This window comes from Aethalodelphis obliquidens, unplaced genomic scaffold (genome assembly GCF_003676395.1).
Source record: "Aethalodelphis obliquidens isolate GAN/ISIS:26980383/991018 unplaced genomic scaffold, ASM367639v1 scaffold70, whole genome shotgun sequence".
In the NCBI taxonomy this organism is placed as follows: domain Eukaryota; kingdom Metazoa; phylum Chordata; class Mammalia; order Artiodactyla; family Delphinidae; genus Aethalodelphis; species Aethalodelphis obliquidens.
In genome coordinates this window covers 2,172-10,486 of record NW_020838014.1, presented here as the reverse complement: position 1 = coordinate 10,486, position 8,315 = coordinate 2,172, and the positions used below count along the sequence as shown (strand labels likewise).

The following is an 8,315-nucleotide window of genomic DNA, read 5'->3' as shown; positions in this document are numbered from 1 at the left end:
GCTTGTCTTGTGAAGCGTGTATGTCATGTGCCGTTAGACATGCTACTTATGTGAGTCATCAGGGTATCTCTTATAGCCTGTTACTTTTTTGTGTGCTTCCCCAGCCCCCCAGAGTAGCTAGTTGGAACTTAAGGTAAATATTTGGTTACTTGGTTGGTGGCTACTGCCACTTAGAAGTTATGGATCAATTACTGATTGTATTGAAACTAAATTAAATCAATTATGTCCTTTGTGTTTTGCAAGTTTCGTTTAGCTAAAATATGAAACGGGCAGTTTCATGGGCAAAGTATTTGTAAGTAAAGCTTCTGTGTTTCACCCTTGCTGAGCGTGAGCTCTGTTCTCACAATTACCCTGGAGTAAAAACATGGGAATTTGTTGTCATATGATCTAACTGTCGGGTTTGGGGGGAGATGGAATTGAAGCCCTCACTGTTCGTAAGTGTAACTTCTTGGGAGGTAATAGGATGTGTTGGTAGAAACACTTAAGTTCTTCCCAGCGGTAAAAGCTTAAAATTTGTGATCACTTAGAGAGAGTGAGGTAGAGGGTGAGGTGGGTAGGAATTAAATTTTCATGGACATGTTCCTCATGGACTGAAGAATGGTAGAGAGAAAAGTCAGTGAAAGAGATAAGAGTCCAAGGAAATGAATATAATGTGTGAAGGTGGTTAAAATGACATCAGCGAAGGAAAACCTAGAGTTTGAAGAACTATGTTACTTAATGTAAAAAATATTAGTTTAGATTCAGATAGATCTGTGCTGATGCAAGCAATTCACATCTATTCATGATCATCACCAAGACATTTGCAAATGTAATCGAAGTCACAGTAGGAATGACCCTCACAATTGTGATTGAATGTGTCTATAACAGTGAGAAAAAAAAAGATGGTTCAGAATAGAAGGTGACCTCAAAATAATCAGAAATGTAGTATCACATGCAGTGCTGTTTACTAGGCCATTGACTTGGGAGTAGTTTCAGTAGAGTGAGCACAGATTTGCTGACCACAGGTGGAAATGGGCTCATTTTGTTTTCTTTGTTTAAAACCATACAAGCGTATATTTTGCATTTAATTTCACTGGTTCAAATATCCAATTGCTGGAGTAAGTCCATTTTCCTATCCTTATTCTTACTGTGAAGTCCACTAACCTGACCGACTATATTCCACCTCTGATTTCTGGTGCTCAGAGCAACAAACACTGAGGTTGGCTCAAGTACTGTTTCAGGTAGCTCCAGACATCAGGCTGGTTCTCCAAGATCTGTCCTGCCCTACAGGACGGTAGGAGGCTGGTCAATTACCAGCTCTATAGGCATTAACTGCTGATCCACAGTCGCATTGAGGCAGCAGAATCACCCAAGCTCTGACTGCTCTGGACTCCCAGCCATGTTTCCTCTGGGCAGCATTATAGAAAGGGCAGGAGATTGGGACGGTGGGTGTGGGAGGGTCCCTGTAGTTTATTTATTTGTTTTTTTTTGCGGTACGCGGGCCTCTCACTGTTGTGGCCTCTCCCGTTGCGGAGCACAGGCTCCGGACGCGCAGGCTCAGCGGCCATGGCTCACAGGCCTAGTCGCTCCGCAGCATGTGGGATCTTCCCGGACCGGGGCACGAGCCCGTGTCCCCTGCATCGGCAGGCGGACTCTCAACCACTGGGCCACCAGGGAAGCCCTCTGTAGTTTATTTTTTAATCACTCAGTTACAGAGGGCTCCAAAACTCTTGCCACATCTAGACCCAAAAGTAAAGGGCTCTGATTTGTAAAATGCAGATTTCTTGTTGCATTTGGACAATATGAGCAATGTGCTTTCATATTCTTTGTATTTCTGTAGTTGTTTGACTTAACTGTATCTACAAACTAAAAGAATAGAAAAAAAAAAAGGTTTGTTCCAAACTATACTTACATAAGCATTTCTTTCAGTAAGACATACATCAAATATTTGTATGCATCCTAGGGAAGTTTTAGGGAACCTAATGAGAGCTAACATATGTGAAAGAAGCTGAAAGAATTCATATCAAATCACCATTCATAGCAACTTTCTTACTGCCAATCTCTGGGTCACGCTGAAATTTAGAATCACTTGTGCAGGGAACTGATTTTGTTTGGAAAAAGGGTGAGGAAGCTCTAGTCTCTATTTTGATGTAATTAAAATCTCTCAAGATCATCAGCAGTCTATATAGCTTGATTTTGGAAAAGTAAAGGAAGCAAGACCAGTTTTGAGCCCCAAACACATTTTCTTATTGAGTTCTCCATCAAAAACGGGCAGTTGTGGAGTTTTTCATCTTCATTACATGGTCGTAGGACTAGTGCAATCCAGGGAGTGAAGGAGGTGCAAAGATCAGGACAGGAAGTGTTAACTCATTTTAAGTTATAGATACAGTCACTGATCGTAAAATCTTTTATCATCTAGAGTAAGGTTTAATGTAGTCCTCAACGTATTCTGGAAACTCTCCTTGTCTTGTAAATGATGTTCTGCTTCTTCAGTATATAAGAGATCGTCAGAATTCAAAAGGTCAGTAAGTAAAGGGTTTCACCCCCAAACACCATCCTTTCAACTTTCTGGTGGGAAAGCCTGTGCTACTGGGTGCAAGTTCCTTCAGTGAATGTAGACATTTCATTGTCACTGTGATGTTGGTTGTCAGATTCTGGTATATTTCACTTTGGGAGGCACCATGTTATAAGCATTAGGAACTTCAAACTAAAATTTTCCACTCCAATGGTAACCCTTATCTAGGATCTCAGCTGAAAGGAATGAAGCTTGTTTGAATCAGAAAATGTACTTTACATGTTTAAGTATATCACCTTCAAATTCTGCCAGATCTTTAACAAGCAACTTGTCTCTCACAGAAACCCTCTGATTAGGATAGAAACTGGCTCATGTACAGGCCCCTGACCATTATCCAATGTCAATTTGCCTGGCAGAGTTAGCATTAATGCTACCTTTGACCTCGGCACCTGGAGACACAGGCTGGGTGCCCCACACCATTCCTGGGCCCCTGTTGCAGTCTGTACTTGGCAGGGCCAACGTGGGCCTTGTTTGTTTTTCTTAAGTTGTTTTTTAAAAAAACATATGGCAAAATATAAAATTTACCATTTTAACCATTTTAAGTGTACAGTTCCCTGGCATTAAGTACATTCACATTGTGCAACCACCATCCATCATCCCAAGTTGAAACTTTGTGCTCACTGAACAATAACTCTCCTTCTCCAAGACCTTGACGACCACCATTCTACTTTCAGGTCTATGAACTTGACTATTCTAGGTACCTCTATGAGTGGAATCGTACAGTGTTTGTGCTATGTGTCTGGCTTATCATTTGACTTCATAAGGTGTTGACTTGCTCCTCCAAGTGTGGTCCGTGCACCAGCAGCATTGGCATCACCTAGAACTTGTTAGAAGGGCAGAATGTTCAGACCTCCAAAATCAGAGTATATTTTCACAACTTCCCCAGTGACTCCTGCATGTTAAAGTTTGAGAAGCATTGGCTTTATCTACTGAGAATTCTAGATGGGTCAGGAACCAGGCAGGGAAGTCACCAGCCATTCAAGAGTGAGCAGCTGTGGTGTATCAGAAGCTTTTGGGCATTGTGTGTGGTAGCGAGCAAGACAGACATGGTCAGTCCACACTTCGGCAGCTTAGTCTAGAGAGAGAGACAGGAAGGGAATAATGTTTTAGTGCTAGCCAAAAGAAATAAAGGTTGCTAAACAGAAGGATGATAGCCAGACATGAAGAAGTGGCAAATCTTCCCTGATGAAGTGACATTTGGATTGAGTCCTAAAGGTTGGATGTGAGTTAGCTGATGCTTGGGGCTGGGGAAGAATTCCAGATGGAAGTGGCAGTGTGAGAGTCCTGCTGTGGAAGGAGCTTAGAGCTTTCTAGAGAAGGAGGTCACTGCAGCTAGGGCTAAATATGGAGGTGGGGGTGCAGGATAAAAGAAGATGAGGTTGGTTGCCACCGGATGGTGGGTGCTGTGAGCCATGCTGAAGATCTCAAACAGCGAAGTAACCTGTTGCATGCGCTTTTGAAATGGATTCCACTGATGTGCTTTGGAGGGGAGACTATGGAAGCTTAAAGGGGCCTAGGTTTTGTTTTTTTCTTTGACCTAAGCCACCAGGGTGTAGGCAGCTGAACTAGGCTTGGCCATTTGGCTGCTCCCATGTAGGACTTAAATCTGGAGGCAGTGCAGCAAAGATTCAAAGAATGGGTGTCTGGCAATGACGAGTGGACAGCCCAGTGGCAGCAGCACCAGTTCCACCAGTGGAACTTTCTAACCAGACTTCCCATGGCAGGACCCCGGCAGTCTTTTTTTTTTTTTTTATAAATAGTCTTTCTTGGATCCTGACTGTGTTTTAAGACTGGTTCTTGATACTGAGTTGTATGAGCTGTTTATAAATTTTGGAAATTGGCTCCTTATAGGTCATATCATTTGCAGGTATTTTCTTCCATTCAGTAAGATGTCCTTTCATTTTGTTGATGGTTTCCTTTGCTGTGCAAAAGCTTTTAAGTTTGATTAGGTCCCCTTTGTTTAATTTTGCTTTTAATTATTTTGCCTTAAGAGACAGATCTAAAAATATATTGTTATTTATGTCAAAGCGTGTTCTGCCTGTGTTCTCTTCTAGGAGTTTTATGGTTTCAAGGCTCACATATAGGTCTTTAATCCATTTTGAGTTTATTTTTGTATATGGTGTTAGAGAATGTTGTAATTTCATTCTTTTACATGTAGCTGTCCAGTTTTCCCAGCACCACTTATTGAAGAAACTGTCTTTTCTCCATTGTATATTCTTGCCTCCTTTGTCATAGATTAATTGACAATAAGTGTGTGGGTTTATTTCTGGGGTCTCTATCCTGTTCCATTGATTTATGTGTCTGATTTTTGTGCCAATACCATACTGATTTGATTAACATAGCTTTGTACTCAAGCTTTGTGGTATTATTGTTCTGAACACCTGAATTAAGGAAGTGTGATACCTCCAGCGCAGTTCTTTTTTCTCAAGGTTGCTTTGGCAATTTGGGGTCATTTGTGGTTCCATATAAATTTTAGGATTACTTGTTTTAGTCCTGTGAAAAATGTCATTGGTATTTCGATAGGTATTGCATTAAATCTGTAGATTGCTTTGGGTAGTATGGACATTTTAACAATGTTAATTCTTCTAATCCAAGAACATGGGATATCTTTCCATTTCTTTGTATCATTTTCAAATTCCTTCGTCAGTGTTTTATAGCTTTCAGAGTATATGTCTTTCACATACCTGGTTAAGTTTATTCCTAGGTATTTTTTTAGTTTTGATGTGATTGTAAATGGGATTGTTTCCTTAATTTCTCTTTCTCATAATTCATTATTACAAACAAAGAACCCAATAAAAAATGGGCAGAAGGCCTGAATAGACATTTTTACAAAGAAGATATATAGATGGCCAACAGACACGTGAAAAACTGCTCAACATCACTAATCATCAGAGAAATGCGAATCAAAACCACAATGAGATACCACCTCACACCTGTTAGAATGGCTATCACCAAAAAGTCTACAAATAACAAATGTTGGTGAGGGTGTGGAGGAAAGGGAACCCTAGTACACTGTCAGTGTGAGATTGTGAATTGACGGAGCCACTGTGGAAAACAGCATGCAGGTTTCTCAAAAAAACTAAAAATAGAAGTACCATATGATCCAGCAATTCCACTCCTGGGTATGTATCCAAAGAAAACAAAAACACTAATTTGAGAAGAATCTTGCACCCTAATGATCATAGCAGCATTATTTACAATAGCCAAGGTACGGAAGCAACTTAAGTGTCCATCAACAGATGATGGGTAAAGAAGATGTGATGTATGTACATACAATGGAATATTATTGAGCCATAAAATGAAATTCTGCCATTTACAACAATGTGGATGGACCTAGAGAGTATTATGCTTAGTGAAATAAATCAGACAGATAAAAATAAATATTCTGTGTTATCACTTATATGTGGAATCTAAAAAATAAAACAAATGAATGTATATAACAAAACAGAAACAGACTTGCAGATACAAAGAACAAACTAGTGGTTACCAGTGCAGAGGAGGAAGGGAGGGAGAGGTGAGATAGGGGTAAGGGATTAACAGACAGAAAATACTAAGTATAAAATAAATAATCAACAGGGGTATATTGTACAGCACAGGGACATATAGCCATTCTTTTGTAATAACTTTAAATGGAGTTTATAAAAATAATGAATCACTGTGTTGTACACCTGAAACTAATATAATATTATAAATCAACTGTACCTCAATTAAAAACAACAGACTGATTCTACAACATGCCCATTGATTCTACAACATGCCCATTGATTCTAAGTTGCCTTACAGGCTTTCCTTTGAATTCCTGTTTTGATTGATTTAGCCAGAGCTGGTGTCTGTTGTTTGCAGCCTCACCACCCTGACAATTACTGTCTTGGTCCAGTGGGGAAAATGCTGCATGTTCTGTGAGGTTGGAAGTGAATAGAAGCTGTTGTCAGAGTTACGGGAATCTTCCAGCAAGGTCATCACTGTCATCAGGAATAACAGCCCCTCTTCGTTGATTTCTATGAAGGGTATTTTCTGTCTTGTTCTGATCCTGCTCTGCTGACTCCACCCCCGCCCCCTTCCCCAAGAGTCTTTCTGGGCCCCATCCACTCTCATGTGCCACCAAAGGTTGGGCAGCTGCTCATTAACATACACTTTAATAACAGTGTAGCAGGCGCAGTTGGCTGTCGAATAACTATTCTCCCTCCTTCCTCCATATTTACCAACAGGACTTTGATTTTGTTCAGATACAGGTGACCATGTCCTTTAGAGAAGAAACACATCAAGAACTTGGGTCCTGGATGATTGTGCTGAACACCTGAATTAAGCAGTGCTGATTAAGCCACCTCTTTTGGATTTCTTTTAATGTGAGTTAATAAGTTTTAATTTTGATTAAATTGCTTCTAGTTGAGTTTTCTGTTGCACCTAACAAATGCAAATAGTTAATAGTGCATTATATTTTTGAGTATTTACCTTTTAAACACTCTATTTAAAGTAATACTTTTAATCATCTGGATACTCTGAAAGGTAATTATTACTACTTTTGTTACGTTGATTCATTTTTTGTTTTTAGATTCCACATGTAAGTGAAAACATACAGTATTAGTCTTTCCTTATCTCACTTCACTAAGCATAATACCCTCCAGGTCCATCCATGTTGTTGCAGATGGCAACATTTCATTTTTTTTGATGGCAGAGTAACATTCCATTGTACATATATACCGCATCTTCTTTATCCATTCATCAGTTGACGGACACTTAGGTTGCTTCCAAATCATGGCTATTGTAAATAATGCTGCTATGAACATTGGGGTGCATGTATTTTTGTCAAATTAGTGTTTTCATTTTCTTTAGATACATACCCAGGAGTGGAATTGTTGGATCATATGGTAGTTCTATTTTTAATTTTGTGAACAACCTCCATACTGTTTTTCATGGTGGCTGTACTAATTTACATTCCCACCAAAAGTGTACTAGGGTTCCATTTTCTCCATATCCTTGCCAACATTTATTTTATTTTCTTTCTATTTATTTTTTTCCAACATTTATTATTGTTGTATTTTTGGTGATAGCCATTCTGACAGGTGTGAGGTGATATCTCATTGTGGTTTTGATTTGCGTTTCCCTGATGATTAGCAATGTTGAGCATCTTTTCACGTGCCTGTTGGCCATCTGTATATCTTCTTTGGAAAAATGTCTATTGAGGTCTTCACCCATTTTTTAAATTGATTTGTTTGTTTTTTGAATTGGCTGAATTTTTTGTGTATTTTTGAATTTACTCCCTGGTCAGACATATCACTTGCAAATCTCTCTCCCATTCAGCAGGTTGTCTTTTCTGAAACATAATTATTAATATTTTAATGTTATAGGTGGGAAAACAGGCTCATAAAGATTAAGCAACATGATCCAAGATTATATGGTCTGTCAGTCAGGGTCCTAAGGAAAACAGGTGGTATACTCAAATTAAGATAATGTGAAGAGGGTTTATTTACAAAGAGACTAACTACAGAGTTTTGGGAGTGGTGTAGGGGAATCATAGAGCTAGTATAGGAAGCCAGGGCTAGAAGAGTGGAGCTGTTACAGGGCGAGGTTACCTGTAACTGGAAGAAGAGATAGTCAGGTCGAGCAGTCTTCCTTGAGAGGAGCAGTGAACCTCGAAGGAGGGTTATGGTCATCTTGATGTGACCTCACAGGGAGTGATCCTTAGGGGAATAAACACCCTGACCTCACTCTCCTTCCTCCCTCTACTCTTCTGTTAGGCAGAGCCCACTGAGCTATTGGA

The 8,315-nt window shown here is 39.7% G+C and overlaps 1 long non-coding RNA gene across 1 annotated transcript; it reads left to right on the top strand.

Moving 5' to 3' along the window:
* Positions 1 to 5,473: 5,473 nt before the first annotated feature.
* On the top strand, positions 5,474 to 7,169 carry LOC113611750 (uncharacterized). The gene is made up of 2 exons (XR_003429575.1): positions 5,474 to 5,676; positions 6,781 to 7,169. It is a non-coding gene; the product is annotated as an uncharacterized LOC113611750 (long non-coding RNA).
* The last annotated feature ends 1,146 nt before the right edge of the window (positions 7,170 to 8,315 follow it).